We start from the raw sequence: 18146 nt of genomic DNA, 5'->3' as shown, positions 1-18146 counted from the left end.
GCCAACATTTGCTGTGTAGTAGAACTGAGACATTAGTCATTATAAACATTTATTTGAAATAATATTAAAAGTCTCAAACAGAAAAACATTAAACATAAATATATAAAATATAAGAATTTACAGAGAGACAGGAATAAAAAGGACCAGCTGCTCTCCAGAGCAGGAACAAGGCTGAGGAGGAAATGCTCCATTGGAGACTGGTGTGGCCTCTTCAGGGACTCCAGGGTGGCCAGCTCCACCGCCGATGGACCGTCCTGGGACCCGTCCCTCATCTGCCTCGGAGCCGTCCTCCTCTGTGGGCCTGTAAAACAGCACAAAACACAAAGAAATGAGAAGGCTGCTACTAGATTTTAATTTCAACATTGAAAAAAAAAAAAAACAATAACAGGATATAATCAGATTGGTTGTAGATATTTAGTAAAGGTGATCACAAGGGAATCCCACCGACTAAAAAGGTATCAGTGCTTGCTGTACATATCTGTGGGTGCAGCAGCAGGAGCTCAGGGACTGGGGATGCTCTGCTGCAGAATCAGTTGGTTCTATCAATACAGTATTAAATGTTAACAGGTTGGATATAATAATCGTAGAGTAGACAGTGGTCCCTCATTTATTGCAGGGGTTCTCAGAATAACTAGCCCCTGGTCACAGTTCTCACAATTGATTCTCAAAGTGCAAACCTTTGTAGATTGCAAAACGTAAAAGTATTATTATGCCGCGGTTTGTCTTCATCTGCCCGCCACTTTCGTGCGCCTTTTTCCCTCACGGTGCAGGTGTCTATTTCCGAATGAGGCTCATAGTTATGGGTGTTTTTGTGCTGTTTTTTCTATTGGACGCGATGGTTATCAAAACCAAACGTGATAAATTTGGCATGCGCAGGAGATTTGTCAATCAGGCTGCAGAATGCAATGCTGTACTGTGCAATAAAAAATCAGCGAAAAAGCAAAGCAGTGACGGATGAACAGCGGGACCACTGTGTGCTGTTTATTAATAAACAATAAAATATATTCCTAAATGACAACATGGATAAAAGCAGAACGGTATTTGTACGTCAGTGGGAAAATAGCGGTGGCTTGCTAGCTTTTGTGCGGCTTCCCCGGGTCAGTGAAAACTTTCAAAAGAGAAATGAATGAACTTACCAGGTTGCCCGATCTCTTCACATATCTTCCTCCAAGCTCGGTCCTTTTTATTCCTGTCTCGGTACTGAAAGCAGCTGGTGTTGTACAGCTCCGAGTTGTTTGCTACCGCATTGATTAGCCTTCTCCTCCATTGAAGTATGAAAGGCTTTGGCTGGATCTGCCCCTTTGACCTAGGTAACAGCCACGTCACCAGGCTCCTGATTGGTTGTCGCGGCGCGATTTGACGCTGGAGTTCAGATTTTTCCAACTCGAGCGGTAGACGCGAAACGCGCGTATGCACAAAATGCAACACAAAAACTCACGCGCGTGGTTTTATTCGCGAGTCAAACGCGCCAGACGCGCTACACTGACGCGCGTTTCACGCGTTTTGGCGTTTTCGCGACGCAAATCTGCTTCCGAATTTTCGCGGGACCCGCAATCGCGCGTCATCGCGCCTTTCCATTGACTTTACATGTAAACCTGACGCTCTATTCGCGTCTATCGCGTTCGGTGTGAACACACCGTAAGATTACATCTTATAACTCATAACTCTTATGTTAGCTCCCCTCAGTAGCATACTGTCTGAAATATTCCACGGCTGCAATAATTCTTTAAGTGTTATTTTTTTCCTTGGTATTCTAATTTCACCGAAGTTTACTAAACTCAACAAACTTAATATTACTTACCGGGACATTTATTCTGTCCTCATTTTCTTTCACCGAAAAATTGTTTCCTGTAGTGCCGTCTTTCGTGCTTGGCTCTCCTACCTTTGCTAACGTGATGCACATAGCGCAGAAGCCGATGCTGCATTCACTTACACTCGGATATCTGAGCGTCACCGTGAAAACATAATCGGACATTTGATATTTGATTGAATTTTATTGTTTTGCCTTTGGGGTGGCACCTGGGGTGGCCAGTCTGGTTGGGGGGGGTGGCCTGTGCCCCCCCCAGGCCACCCCGCTGGACACGCCATTGCAGGTGGAATAGGTCCCTCCTCTGCAACCCTGAGGATGGATGGATGGATTGTCATGGCATGCCTTAGTTCTGTCTCATGTCTCTCTACCTCTAATTATCCTGATTATCTTAACATGTGTGTGGTTACTTTCTCCTGTGTCTTATTCCCTAAGCAGTTCCCTGTATATAAATAGTTCAGTTTTTCCCTCAGTCCTTGTCGCAGTTAGAGATGGGCAAAGTGAGGTTTTGTGAAACAGTAATTATGATCATCAACATGATTTGGAGAAACCCCCAAACAACAAAGCAAGAAAAAACTGTGAGATTGTTAAAGATGGCAAGCTGTGAATGTAATGTGTTTAAAATGCTAATTTTCCTCTGTTGTATTAACATTTCATTGGTAATTCAGTGAAATGCACTGCAATATAATGTAACTATCACAGTCTGTTTCTCATAAACTCAATTAATACGGTCTCTCACTAGCCGATCAATTAATATATTACTAACTTTACTAAGCTATCACACATTAAATCTCCCTGACACTATCGTCCTGTGACATAAAAACCCCTTTAAGTTTCAAATGTGTTCGGTTGATTTTAAGTTTGGGTAGGCTGACATCATATTAAACCTTATGGATTAAGAATGAGATGTCCACCTTAAAAGCTCACCTTTTTAATTGTAAGACAACCTCTTCCATACTGCATCTGGGTCTTCACCCCTACATTTCACCCAACATCCATACCTGGTGAAAGACATTACATCTCCTTCGAATGATGTTTCCTGGTACTTCGTGTTAACTGTAGTGTATCGTTAAAAAAAAAATCAGAGGCTGTCTAATGCCGGGTGCTTAAATATGCTTAAATATGTTACACATAAAATTTGTACTTCAATAATAATAATATTTTTGTACTTCAAAATATTATTGTTCGCCATATGTGACTGAAAATTCCTTGTGCTTGCTTTCTCTTCAATATGCTTTTTCTTCTTCGTCTGCCCAGCAGCTCATTAGCTGGAAATTCTGTGGGTAGGTCTACTTGTGTCACCAGCCACAAATGGATACAAGTGCCATGTTATAGAGCATCTGACTGTAGATATCAATTTGTAGTAAGGTAAGTCAATAAAACCTGTAGCTCTATATTTTGATAGGTAATTATTAGCATTTTAGACTATTTTCACATTCCTGTTTATGCACGGAACAAATTGCCTCGGGTTTCATCACCTCTGCTGTCAAAAATGAGGCAATTTAATGAAAAAGATCAGAAAAAAACTGCTTTGTACGTGATCCCACACATAAGCATGTGTTAAGTTGCTATTTTAAATTGCTCATTGAAAAACAAATCCATAAGAACAGAATCCGAGCTCGTCGTAAACTCAGAGAGTGTATGATAATGGATTCTCTATTTTAGCCCTGATAAACCAACAAACACAATGATAATGTGATGATGTGTGCTATAACTGATGGCTGGCTGGAGGCAGGAGGATATATGAGCAAGGGATTCATTTTATCATTATGAAGAACTGAACACACGGCTTAGTTGTGGGAACCTTTATATATGGTAGCATAAGCAATAAACATTTGCCTTTATGCCTTGTAGCACACGTTTTGCTATCCACTTAATGTTGCAACTCTTTCCAGACCTTCTTTCAGTGCCTGCTGTGCTGTAGCCTAGTCTGTGTGTGTTTGTGTGTGTGTGTGTGTGTCCAACCCTGTACTTATCATATAAAAGAAGAAGTTAGTCAATAGATGCATGCAAGATGCCACTCTCCTCCTCGCTTGCCTCTCTATCCTACAGGTGTGCCAAAAACCACACCCCACTGCCACATTTTAAGCTTTTTATGGTGGCTGTTTTTGTGACAAAACAGTGCCTGAGACAATTTCTGCTTAAGAAAAGACATGAAACAGAAGAGTGGGCAGCCTAAATGAATGGGAGCTTAATGAATGGACCAGCTATTTATTCTTGATGATAGAAACTTCTTGCTTTAAACTTTTCAGGCTTTCAAAAGGGAATTACTGATTTTTACTGGTTTGGCTTGATTCTGTTCAAAAAGAAGACTGTAAGAATGACACTGACGGGGATGAGGATGGACTGGAGATGTTAAAATTTGGAGGGCTACAGGATAACAATCCCTAAAATGCTATATAGGGGCATGGCTGCTCTTTAAAGTGAGAGTTCAACAACTTCACATTGCAACACATTCACACCTCAACTCTTGTCACTTGTCTTGATGAGCTGTCTGAATTGAAATGGCATTTGGCCTCAGGCTGCACTAACAATAATCCATAAAGTCATAGCAGAGAAGAAGAAGCAGATGGTGAAAACAGTCAATTTGCAATAAAGAAAGAAACAATGGTGATGTTTGCCATATTTTGGATAGCTCTTATCCCCTGTTCATTTAGCTTCACTGTTTTTGTGTTTCCAACGGTTTTGTTTTCGTGTTCTGCTGTCCATATACATACCCCACTTCATAGAAAACTTTTGCAACTGGCCAAATCAAACAGTTTTATACAGAATAACTGTGGCTGTTTCGCTCTGCCTGTTTAGGTGTGTAGTGAACCTATAAGCTTCAGAGCTGCTGTTTGTGACAGTGTCTTTGATAGGGATAGAGCCAGGGGTTAAAGTGGGATTTGGCTGGTGGAGGATCCCTAAGTTTCTTTGTAGCAGTGCAGCAGGGGAAAATAACTCACTCAGAAATAAGTCACGTAATAATTTCTGCTGTGAGCTCCAGTAGATTTGTTTTCTTGTGAACAGGCCATGGTCAGCTGAGCTGTGCTGGTGCTCTCTACAGATTTAGTCACAACATTCTGCAATTTATAAACCGACGACTGTAGAAAACATTCACATGTGCTTGACATTATACCTGCTTTCCAGCCGCCAACCAGTAAAAAACTAATACAAAGGTGACATTTCCCAGGTTAACAGAAGCAAGTCCTGTTACTCTGAAGCTATATTTAAACACACACGGTCACTTATATTGGCAGTTATTTAAAGAGCTGTCTAAATGAACTTTCATAAATAAGAGAAAGATCTTATTTAATAGTAGTTCATAGTAGTAATAGTAGTTTATATTATCAGATTTATTTACTGATTACCTGATGGAGGTGGATTCATTTTCTAGATTATTCCAGGCCCCTTTATGCCCCTGCTCATAATGTTTCTTATTAAAATTGGGCGTTGTTTAAAACCTACATAAACTGATTTGTTCCAGCATTTTTTTTATACAATCATACAAATATAAAGACACCAATTGTAGAACACTTCCTCACACAATGATTCAGACATTTAATTCTCTGATGTCTGAAATTTAAAGCAACAGGAAGGGAAAGCCAGAGTCTTTTCCTGAGCCTCTTTAGTCCATGAGCTTATCAATGTGAAGACTGTTCCAGAGTCTACAGACATCTACAACATCAAAAAGGGTGCTGTAGTTGTAGAAAAAAACATCGGAGTAAGGTGGGTGATGGATGGATAGATGGGCTATTTTTTGTTTTATTGCACCGTGCATGCATGGCACTTTGAATTGGTTTGAAAGTTGCATTTTTCTCTCAGCAAAGGTTTACCTATGCACCCAGGATAAAAGACCCGAGTTCTATCAATGATTGTAACAGAAACTCATACTGCTGTTTTCTATAATTTAATTACATGAGCAAGACTTTGCATAAGTGAAACAGTCATGTATTCATACAGGTATTTTGTCTAGGTTCAATCAAATATTCAGCCTTTTCATGAATCCCCAAATGTTTCTCTAACCGAGGCCCAGAACATATGCTCAAATATAATACAATTAGAGTAGAACGAGCTTTCAAAATAAGTCCCATTGAATTGTTGCTGAAATTAAACTCCAGCTTGGGTGACTGTCTTTTATATCACATTAATAGTGGTGCAGCACAGTGAAACGATGGCATAACTGCTGATTAGAATGGTGCTTTTCCACATGAGTACGACAGGAAGCACACGCCGGCAGTTTTCTAATCGCTCTGCGCACCGTCGCGTGGGATTACGGGGATGAACTGTTTGCTCCGGATGAAAATTGAGGTAAATCAATTTTCCATTTTCTTTTAGGACTTCACTTCTATCTGGTGTCAAGCTAATGACAGCACAAGCCACTGGGACAGGAGTCATTCATCAAAGGTGTTTAAAAGCAAACGCAGAGCGGGATCCTCTCTCTTCGCTCATTAGTTCAAACAAAATTACTTCTGAGGAGAGCTGCTGGCAGCTATCATGCTCGGCTTTTACAGGGTGGCGAAGGCTGGGGGTGCTGAGTGGGAATGAATGAATTGCATAAATAAAGACAGTAACCTCCCACTTTGATGTTGTAATGTGCCACAGAAGTGATGGATGTCAGAAGTACTCAGGATTGGGACAGATACCAGAGAACAAAATGTTAAAAAATAAATAAAAGCAAAAAGTGGCACTATAGCCTCGAGATGGGTTTGGCATGCATCAGTTCTTTCTTTTGTCTCTTTCTGGACCAAAAAAAATTTCACCTTGGTGACAAACTACAAGAGAAAAACCAGAGTGACAGGACAAACATGACAAATGCAGACATGAAGGGTTGAAAAGTCTGAGGAGTTTGAAAAGTATATAAATTATACAGTATGACTCTGAATGTCACCAGATTGGAACTGAGTCTGACAGTCTTTCAACAGGAGCACTGTTCTGCAAGGTCCATGTGCTTCTTGCTAAGCGAACTTACCTTTGTCTTTCCTTGAATCTACCAGATAGTTGTGTGCCAAAATCTGGTTCATTTTGAAGATTGGGATACTCGGGTGAGTTGCTTATCACAAAAGCTTGCAAGTCTTTTATAGTTTTCTCAGGGAGAGATATTTAATACAGCTGAGCAATTCACTACTTGAACAGCTGTGTCTTTCTTTAATGTAGAATGTTCAGGTTAGTAGCTTATTACTTAGCCTGGGGAGTCTTTCATTGCACTTCCTTGATAGAGGCTCAACTCTATGTTTCCAAGTTTCCGAGGCAGGTTTGTCTCCCTGGGAGTGTGTGGGAGAATGGCTCAGGCAGGTACACCAAAACCAAAACAGGAAGGATGTCAAATTGTCACAGTCTGGCGAGGGCAGACTGTATGAATTGAAAAAGGACCCAAAACGCAGACACCAAGGAACAGGGAACAGAACTTGAAATGTTAAAAGGCGAGCCGTTTAATAAGGCTAGTAGAAGAGGTACAAACAAAGGGCAAGGCAAACTGAAGCAAAATTAACACAAACCTAAACTGGGGAATCTAAACAAGCAATAAGAAAAACCTAGGCAAGAAACTTGGAAGCATGGCATGGGAAACATGGCGTGGACAACAGACGACCTGACAATCACACACTGAAAACAGAGGACTTAAATACACAGGAGGTGATTAGGGGAAGTGGAGACACATGAGGAAACAGCTGGCACACATGAACATAATGACGTCACAGTGGGAGAGTAAAACTGAACATGATGAACACAGAACACCAGACCTCTTCACAATAAAACAGGAAACATAATGAGACATAGACATGACAACCCGAACTTGACAACGTAAGACAGACATGAAACGCATGAAGAGCAGGGGAGATTTAACATGGTTGGAAACACGAGGGGAAAATAATAACTAGAAACACTTAGGCATAATAATACAAACTTGATAACATAAGACACGCAGCATGAAACACGAAGGGTGAGGGGAAGCTTAAATACAGGGGAAGAAAACACAAGGAGTCTAATAACCAAATGAACCTAGATAACCTAATGAACAAAATAAACTCAAACTTAAAACGCTGGGTCAAGAGACCCAGGACCATGACAGAGCCCCCCCTTCAAGGGCGGATTCCAGACGCCCAAAACCATGAACAAAGAAATGCAGCAACAAGAAAACAAACATGAAACAAAACCAAAACAACCCACCCAGGGCGGGCGGCGGGGGTCCAGGACGGAGGGCCTGAAACAAAACCACAAAAACAAAGAATCTGAAGCACTCAGTCCAAACACAAGGGCTTAAGAGTCCGAGACCCTGTTTCAGGAGGGCGACCATGATCTCGGCAGAAAAGGAGTTCATGGCACAGTAGTTCAGGTGGCCGACCTGGAGGCCGATGGCACAGTAGTCCATAGTTCAAGGGTTCAGGGGGCCGGCCATGTGGAAGGCGGCAGTGGAGAAGCAAGCATGGCTGGCCACACTCGGGTGGCTTGGCTGGCGGCCGGCGGCAGTGTGGATGTGGACGTGACCCGTCGGGTGGCTTGGCTGGCGTGACGAGCAGAGGCGTGGCGTCGACCACTGGCTGGGTCGTGGCAGGACCAGGCGAGGCAGGACCAGATAATGGCGCTGCAGGCGATGGCGTGGAGGGATGCTGGACTGGCTTGGCTGAACCTCCAGCTGGCGCAACAGGACCAGGCGAGGCAGAAGCAGAGGCTGGACCAGGCGAGGCTGAAGGTCCTGCGGCTGACGAAGCACAGGCTGGAGCTGCGGCTGACGAAGCACAGGCTGGAGCTGCGGCTGACGAAGCACAGGCTGGAGCTGCGGCTGACGAAGCACAGGCTGGAGCTGCGGCTGACGAAGCACAGGCTGGAGCTGCGGCTGACGAAGCACAGGCTGGAGCTGGTCCTGGCGTAGCAGAGGCAGAACCAGGTGACAGTGAGGCAGCCACAGGTGGTGAAGCAGAAGGTGGCCAGACGGGCTCCTCAGGCCCTCCAGCTGACGAGGCGTGAGACTGAACGGGCTCCTCGGGCCCGCCAGCTGACGTGAGGCTGGACGGGCTCCTCGGGCCCGCCAGCTGACGTGAGGCTGGACGGGCTCCTCGGGCCCGCCAGCTGACGTGAGGCTGGACGGGCTCCTCGGGCCCGCCAGCTGACGTGGCGTGAGGCTGGACGGGCTCCTCGGGCCACCGGTTGAGGTGAGGGAAACGCAGCACTTCTCTGCTGCAGTGGCGACATGGACATGGAGACAGGTGAGAGACTGAATAAGCCGACTCTTACTCCTGTAGCCGGTGAAGGAAGAGCTGCATCACCGCAGGGCTGGTGTGATTCAGCCTGCACACTGGGCACCTGCTCAGACGATGATGGTGAGGCAGAGGAGTTCGTGGCTGTAGCAAACTTCTTTAAATCTGCAGGCAGGCAGTCCATAAAACCTGGGTTAGCCGTGGCTATCCGGGTCAACTGAGCCCGAATAGCCTCCTTCTCCTCCCCCTGCTTCCCTGCACAGGAGATAATCCAAAGTCCACGAAGCTGTGTAACACGAATCTTGAATTCAAAAAAGTCACTGAAATAAATGTCCGCTGGGTCCAGCATGGTCAGGTCGTTCTGTCACAGTCTGGCGAGGGCAGACTGTATGAATTGAAAAAGGACCCAAAACGCAGACGCCAAGGAACAGGGAACAGAACTTGAAATGTTAACAAAAGGCGAGCCGTTTAATAAGGCTAGTAGAAGAGGTACAAACAAAGGGCAAGGCAAACTGAAGCAAAATTAACACAAACCTAAACTGGGGAATCTAAACAAGCAATAAGAAAAACCTAGGCAAGAAACTTGGAAGCATGGCATGGGAAACATGGCGTGGACAACAGACGACCTGACAATCACACACTGAAAACAGAGGACTTAAATACACAGGAGGTGATTAGGGGAAGTGGAGACACATGAGGAAACAGCTGGCACACATGAACATAATGACGTCACAGTGGGAGAGTAAAACTGAACATGATGAACACAGAACACCAGGGGCCCGTTCTTCGTACGTCGCTTACTACATCCAAGATCAAATGACACATCCAAGATCAAATCATCGCGCTAACTCTGAGCTCGCTATTCCGGTTCCCCGAACACACCTGTTGTTGACGATTAATGTCATGGATGGATGAAGTAATGTGAGATCACTGGGTGGCCCAACAGGGGCTACGCATCGATAGTAGAAACATTGATCGGCAACCCTTTGATTGGTCGGCGAAAATGTCGAAGGAGCGCGCTCGGTATTCTTCGGCAGCAGAGCAAGAACTCTTGAGTGAGGGATTTTAGGAGTTTCAGAGTCTAATTAAAATGCAAGGGAACACTGCAAAGGCTGCAAAAGCAAGGAGAGAGGGCTGGCAGAAAGTTGCTGACAAATTAAACTCGTAAGTAATTTAATAATAACAATAATAATGGAGTGGATTTATATAGCGCTTTTCAAGGCACCCAAAGCGTTTTACAATGCCACTATTCAGTCACTCTCACATTCACACACTGGTAGCTGTCACAGCTGCCCTGGGGCAGACTGACAGAAGCCAGGCTGCCATATTGCGCCATCGGCCCCTCTGGCCAACACCAGTAGGTGGTAGGGTAGATTTATCATATCACACCATATTATCCAATATTATATTACATTATATTATATTACATTATGTTATATTATATCCCCTTTCACATTAGAGCCACAACAGGACCCACTAGAACATGGGAACAAGTAAAAGTGAAATATAAGAATATTCTACAGAATGGTAATATTTATCACTTATATTGCTTTTCGTCTCTTGGACAGAGACCCTGAAATAATCTGTTTGTTTGTTTATAACAGCAACCAAGAAAAGGGGCAGCGCAAAAAAAGACAGGTGGTGGTCCTGCACCCCCTCGTCAACAAGTTGGTTAAGTGAATAATACCCTCACGGGAAAATCGATATCTCTCTATGAGCACACTGTCGCGCTGAGCTAAAGGATCCTGTCTGTCCCGCAATATACGCTGAATTCTGAGGACTCTCCTTATCAATCTTGCACCTTCCGCAATGGGTGGCTTGCGTATACGGACAGGATATGACTGCGACAGACTTCCCAAATCCACCTTCGCTTTTATAGCCGTGGTCTCTCATCTTGATTACACGAAGTAATTTACAATTACTACTCTGAAATCTGAATTACATCTGTAATAATCACATACATGTAATAGAATGTTAATAGTACATTTCCCTTTTTTAGGAAATGACCTGTATGTATCTGTGTGACATCAATAAAAGGATCAAGTGCTGCATTATCTTTAGTTACATTGATGTTATTTATTTATGGTACAACAGTGGTAAAATATCGCTGTTGCTTTCGTATACATGAAGCGGAAATACCTGAGTGGCCGCGATCTAATCCTGTTTACATAAAGTAAACCTGCTCCCGAGCAGGTTTACGCTTACGGCTCTGTTGCTATGACAGCAAGTCCCGGATGGGCTTCGAAGAACCGAACGATCCAGGATCACGCGAAATCGTCAACAGTCAAATCCGGCTAACTTACTTAGCGAGGTACGAAGAACGGGCCCCAGACCTCTTCACAATAAAACAGGAAACATAATGAGACATAGACATGACAACCCGAACTTGACAACGTAAGACAGACATGAAACGCATGAAGAGCAGGGGAGATTTAACATGGTTGGAAACACGAGGGGAAAATAATAACTAGAAACACTTAGGCATAATAATACAAACTTGATAACATAAGACACGCAGCATGAAACACGAAGGGTGAGGGGAAGCTTAAATACAGGGGAAGAAAACACAAGGAGTCTAATAACCAAATGAACCTAGATAACCTAATGAACAAAATAAACTCAAACTTAAAACGCTGGGTCAAGAGACCCAGGACCATGACACAAATAGGTGAGCAGATCATGAAACAATTGCAATCAGTATGTAGAGAAGGAATACTCCATAATGATATTTTGGCACTGAGTTTATGGAATACCCAAGAGTGGTTCAAAACACCCACATCATGTGAGCACATGCAGCTAATTTTGGTTCTGGTGCGTTTCATCCCACTTGCGATAGGTGGGCTACTTGCTGCTTCTTAAACAGCCTCAGAGTTTTTCTTGCAGTATTGTTTGAAGAATTCACCAAATTATTTCAGTGATGATCATGTCTGATTTTCTGGTATAATATGTAACCTTGTTAGAACTGTACAATAGTTGACAGTATAACTGTTTCACAGAATAGCGTCTACAGTATCTACAGTAGTGATGATAGCAAAATGTGGCCAATAGGTGTCACTGTGGAGATTGTTGTCAATGTAATCCCAGCAAAACTGCTTCAAACATTTCAGTGTTTTCCAAAACGTTGCTTTGCCCATTGCTGTCAGCTGCACAACATTATCACATGAAAGAGGTTAACAGTCTGGCAGTGGGTATTGGTGAGTGCTGGGTTCGAGTACTCTCAGTGATTGCAAAATGGAGAACAGGTGCACCTACTTGAGCCTCCTGGGCCACACCCGCTCCTGAAAAACAGTAGTTAGTTTTTCACACCCATTCACACAAACAGAGGAGAGACAGAGCAAACCGTAGAAGGAGAGGCAGACAGAATTCAGGCCAGCACCTGGAATACAGGTGAGACCATGACACAAACATTTTTCGCATGTACAGACTGCATGTGTTGGATAGGTGCAGTGATGTTACTAAGAGGTTTGTGAACTCTTGTTGTGAAGCCTCAGTGTTAGCATTTATGAAGCAAAGTGTATATATAAAAACTTAAATGGCAGCAATTTTTTTTTTTTTTATGGGTATTGAGCTGGATTTTTGAAGCAGGGTAACTGGTGCTTCACTGAAAACATGATTAAGTCCATATGGTAAAAGACAGTCTAAAGAAGGGATTTTTTGTCCCATCAGACAGATTTACAGAAGGCAGCAGTATTTAAGCTCTAGGATACAGCAGAAGCAAATGCAGAGTGATTTCCTCGGTTGTCTGTATCTTTCTTGGGGCTACTGTAGAAGCATTTGCTGTATTCTTTTTCCCTGTTTCTTGTTTAATTTATCATTTCTATTTGTGTATGTATTGAGAAGATATGGGAACAGGCGTTACTTTCAAGGCATGCTGTGTACTTCTAAATTATGTTTTTAGGTTCATGATTAGAATTTTTTTTTTCTTGTTTATTTGATGCATCTTGGAGCTTCAAAATCAAAAGATCTTTTAAAATCAGACACCCTCAGGTAATCTATAGATTTTTGTTTGCTTTTGTTCTCCAGCCAGCGGCACAAACCCTAAGAATATTAGGCATTCAATCACCAAAAACAAGGATAATTCCCTGGTCCCTGTGGAAAATTTGTTGATTACTAGATGCTGATTACTTTTCAGTTCAATGCCAGTCAATAAATCAAGAAATGAACTTAATTCAGGTGTAAAATCCTTCATTAACACCACCTTTAGCGTAAAGTTAACTTGATACTGATATATATGAAATTCTTTTAAAACGTGTTTGTTTTTTTTTTTTAGGGAACATATAGTTTGCGTTCAATGGTTCAATTTAACATCAGGTCCAACATAATATTCACATATTGAGTGAGATAATTAGTCGATTCATCCACTAATTTAATTATAGCTTCATTATTTTGAGATGTATGATGGTGGATGCGAACAAGGAGAGGCGTGTGAAGCCACATTGGTATTTATAGAAGAGAAAAACAGTCTGCTACATTTTAAAGTGCACTTCAACAAAATGGCATCAACCTTAAGGTCACTCATATTTGCCCAGCAGTGAACAGCTCAGCACATCCATGTTTAATTTAAGAAGAGGCCTCTGTGCAACACTTGACAAGTGAAACTATTAAACAAAACTCCACTGGACAACAGAAGAAGTTCTCATTTAACCAAACAAGGTGATGGGTTTAAGCACTGGGAGTCGGGAGGCAAATTATAAATTCATGAAGGTTTTGTAGATGCTTTATTGGCTTTAGGCTAAACCTCATTGCCAAGCCTGTAAACTAAGTTTGACAGGCCCCCATGTAGAGCAACAGGAATGGGGAATAAGCCTCTCACTGCTCATCCCTCCTTTACAGCCTGAAAACTTCTGGATCACAACAGCAAGCAGAACATGAAGGAGCTGATATGGAGATCAGCTCCCAGCGAGGTTAAGCAGGGTGGGGAACCACATCCACTGCTCTGCATTCATGATTTGGAACAAAATATGACTTTGAAGAGGGGAAATCCTACTGGAAGTGGAATGTGTAAAGGTTTTGTCAGTATTTTTAAAACATGAACAAGCCTCTCAGGACCGGGTGATGTTGACAGCTGTGTCAGGAGACAAAACCTGAACTGACAATGACTGTGAGGCATACTGTGTAGATTTAGGAAAGAAGCATTTCTACTGAGCTTCATTTCATATCAGAAATTATAAAAGTAATGATTCAATAAATGCATGACTGGAACTGAGTTTGGTGCATTAAACATGACATGAAAGATAAAACGTTCTCCTCCAAACTCTAAAGCAGGGCTTTAAACAGTTTTGTAAAAGCTTATACTTGAATACTAAATGCACATGGCGCATTAGAGGTCATAACCTCCACTGTGCAATATCAAAATATAAGTTACAAATATAAGAATTTATTTTTCAACGGGCTTATGCTAACACTAATTGTATTGTTAAAGTGTAATGCTTGGCTGGAAAACATTGGGTTTGGCAATTTGATTGTTTGAACCTCACTGTAATTTGCTGACCAGGGGTTTCATGATAAACAATATAAGAAAACATAGCACAAAAACGCAAACCACAAACTGTCAATATCATTAATAAATAATAAAAATAAAAGTAAAAACACTATTATAACAAAAATACAAGACCAGTGACAAGGGTTACATATGAAAAGCAAAAAGGATATTAAAAGATGACGACATTTCAAAACCAGTCCATAAAAGTGTAATTTTATAGACTGATGGATCTTGAAAAGGCACAAGTAACACAATTTCTTTAAGTGATTTCACTCATGTCAACACAATTTTTTTTTTTTTTTTTTTTTAATTAAATGCATCATTATACACCTTTTAACACTGCGTAAAGCTGAGCTTAGCCTAACCCTTACCACTTGGCAAGTAATTTAATACTACCAGTCATGGCATAAAAAGTACAAACATAAATGTTAAACTGTTAAAATGTCAAACTGTGCTTGAAGCAGCATGCTATTTTTTCCATTTCTAAGATCATCATGTAGTCTATGGAGGCTTCACCCTGCATCCACATGACCCAAGCAATCTGCTGCTATGCCCTGGTGCCAAACACCACTAGACACCCCCTGTGCCCATCCACTGAGCTGTTTTGTCAGAATGAGGAGGGCCTACACAATATAAACCCGGGGTTACTGTTGCTCATCATTTTATAGATACAATAAAGAATATTTCTCTCTGTCTGGAGAAATTAGCTTTTAAGGTAGGCAAGAGATTTCATAAACTGACAGCACCTATGTAAGTGTGTCAATAACTGCATAAATATCACACAATATAGATATCACACACAATGGAGACGTGTAGCAAAATATACAAATTACTGTTGCTCAATACTCAAGCAAATGTCACTACGTCTTGTAGCAACAGATGTGGACATATTGTCCCAACATGCACTGTATATTGTTTATAACTCAATTTACAAATGACATTTCCTGAGGAGGACTATTTGTTGTTGCAATGATGTCATGCCATTGTGTGAATACAAAAGAACTGGGGGAAGAATGGCAGTCTTTGTTTGGTTGTGTGTGTGTGTGTGTGTGTGTGTGTGTGTGTGTGTGTGTGTGTGTGTGTGTGTGTGTGTGTGTGTGTGTGTGTGTGTGTGTGTGTGTGTGTGCGTGCGCGCATGCACACTTCCTGATGTATCAGCTAATCCCCAAGTCCTGCTTATAAAGACATTTCAAATCTCAGAAATTAGTTGTAATTGTGATACCTTTTTTAATAAAGGTGCTGTTTAATTTATCACAAATTTAGTGAAGCTATAGTGCACAGCAGTACTTTAGTATGTTTAATATGTTTTAGTAATTGTTAGTTGGGTAAAAATGCGATTAGAGCTTGTGAAGTATTTGGTGAAGGTATTTTTTTTTTTTTTTTTTAACTCTGGAATCTTTGAGACTGTATGTTAACTGCTTTGCTTTTGTTGTAATATCTGTATTGAGTTTCGTAAATCTTGCCTCTGACATATGCCCTCCAGACCAAAATAATTTAAGACTAAAACTACCTTATAAAAACTTCAACTAAACATTTTTAAACAATAAAAATTAAACTGAAACAAGTAAATCCACCCAGGAAACAAAGTAATTTAAAAATCAAAAAGTCAAAGTGAAATAAAAATAAACAAATTAGAAAATACAAAACTATAATAACTGCCACGATGTATTACAGTGGAGAAAACTGCAGTGTGCAAGCTATTGATTATTTCAATGCGTGGTGGTTTTTTGTTTTAGGCTCAGATCCAGATACATTTCTTTTAAACATAAAAAGGGGCTTTTGATGAAACTCTTAACCAGTGTTGGTCAAGTTACTTGAAAAAAGTAATCAGTAACTAATTACTGATTACTCCCCCCAAAAAGTAATCCCGTTACTTTACTGATTACTTATTTTCAAAAGTAATTAATTACTTAGTTACTTAGTTACTTAGTTACTTTTTAAAAACACGATTTACAACCTGAAGAGGTGATAAAGTGATAGATCTTTCAGCCCAATTCTACTTTTTCTACATAATCCATCATACAAAATGTAATCAAATGGAAAAGTCTCTTTTTAAAACTTGTTTTATCAGTTTTAATCTTTTAACTTTATGCATCAAGCAAAACATTTAATTATATGCAACATTCTCTGACTTGAATAAATTAGTTTAACATTTAAACCTATTTTCTACACATTCCAGCACATAAAATAAAATATTTTTTGTGTTTTCACTCACTCTTTCAAACAGATGCAAGTAAAACACAGCAGAAAATAAATAAAGTCAAAGACTCAGCGGTCCTTTTGCTCTATTTTCACCTGTAAAGCAGGAGCAGGGTAGGCGGAGGGTTACCCTGGTGCAGGTGTGCTGCGGTCAGTTGAAGAATCCGCGCGAGTGTCTCTGTGAGTTTCCCATTACGTCGTAGCTACTCGGTGCTTGCTCGGAAGTTTAGGGTTTTTTTTTTCGCTGTAAAAAGAAGTTTTCTTCCCACGCACAGCGGACACTAATGTTTTTGTCACTTTTTATGGAATCAAACTCAAAGTAAGGTCAGTACTTCCACGCTTTAAACGCTGCACGCTCATACTCTCTCCCGCACTCGATATATTATCCATTGTTGATCTGCACACAGCTGCTGTCACCAACGTCGCACTTGCTTACGTCACTGTCATGAGACATTCTCGCAAAAAAAATCACGGTTTTAGTAACGCAGTAACGCAGCGTTCCTACGGGAAAGTAACGGTAATCTAATTACCGATTTTGCAATAGTAATCCCTTACTTTACTCGTTACTTGAAAAAAGTAATCAGATTACAGTAACGCGTTACAAGTAACGCGTTACTGCCCATCTCTGCTCTTAACATAGTTTCAGCACAAAATTAGCTAATCGTTATTCAGAGATATAATCACAGGACAAAGTAAATTGTTATCTTGGAATTTTACCTTTGGAGTTTTAAATCGGCAATTAAGAAAAAGCTTGCTTTATTCAGTGCATTTGGGTCCACAGAATTTTTACACCTAACACAATGCTGTGTTGTGTATGGAGAAAGGAAGGGAACAGCTTGTGATCGGGGGCATACCGCATCATCTGTTAAATTTGGTGAAATATGGTGGAAGCAACATTATGAATGGCTGGCAGTGGAATTGGACCACTACTGTTTATTGACGATAAACAGGAGAATGAATGTAGCAGGATGAATTCAAACATGTGGGACTGTACTTTTGCTCAGGTTCAGCTAACTGCTGCAAAACTGATTGGACAGCCCTTCACATTGAAAATAACCAAAAACATTCTGCAAAAGCAACCTTAGAGTTCAGGGCAAAGAAATGAAATATGCTTCAATTGTGAAGTGAATGCTTTTCAGTTCCTGAAGACAACTGAAGGCCGAGGGCAGCTGTGGTAAAATCCTGGCAGAGCAGAAAAAACTCCACTTTCACGGTGCTCAAAAGAAAAACTGTCGCTTAGATGATAGCTGCTTTTAACGTTACATTTTGCTCTTTAATGTGGCATGAAAGAATAATAGATCATCTCACTTGTGTGAATGTTTATCACTGCAATGCAAACAGGTGATCTTGAATATGCATGACGCAGTCAAATCCTCCCAAACAAAACTGCAGGGCCAGGCACAGCAGGAGAATCCTCCTCATCGTCTGTCGCAACAGTCAGCGACAGGTGCAGTCACTGCCTCCATTTTCACAAAAGCAGGCT

General features: G+C 41.4%; 1 long non-coding RNA gene across 1 annotated transcript; it reads right to left on the bottom strand.

The window, feature by feature from the left end:
- Window positions 1-36: 36 nt before the first annotated feature.
- On the bottom strand, window positions 37-2050 carry LOC143414066 (uncharacterized). The gene is made up of 2 exons (XR_013094628.1): window positions 1137-2050; window positions 37-301 (listed from the first exon to the last, which is right to left on the bottom strand). It is a non-coding gene; the product is annotated as an uncharacterized LOC143414066 (long non-coding RNA).
- Window positions 2051-18146: the final 16096 nt, after the last annotated feature.

This window comes from Maylandia zebra, linkage group LG19 (genome assembly GCF_041146795.1).
Source record: "Maylandia zebra isolate NMK-2024a linkage group LG19, Mzebra_GT3a, whole genome shotgun sequence".
NCBI classification, from domain to species: Eukaryota; Metazoa; Chordata; class Actinopteri; order Cichliformes; family Cichlidae; genus Maylandia; species Maylandia zebra.
Note: the sequence above shows the minus strand (reverse complement) of the source record. Positions and strands in the feature narration are given on the sequence as shown.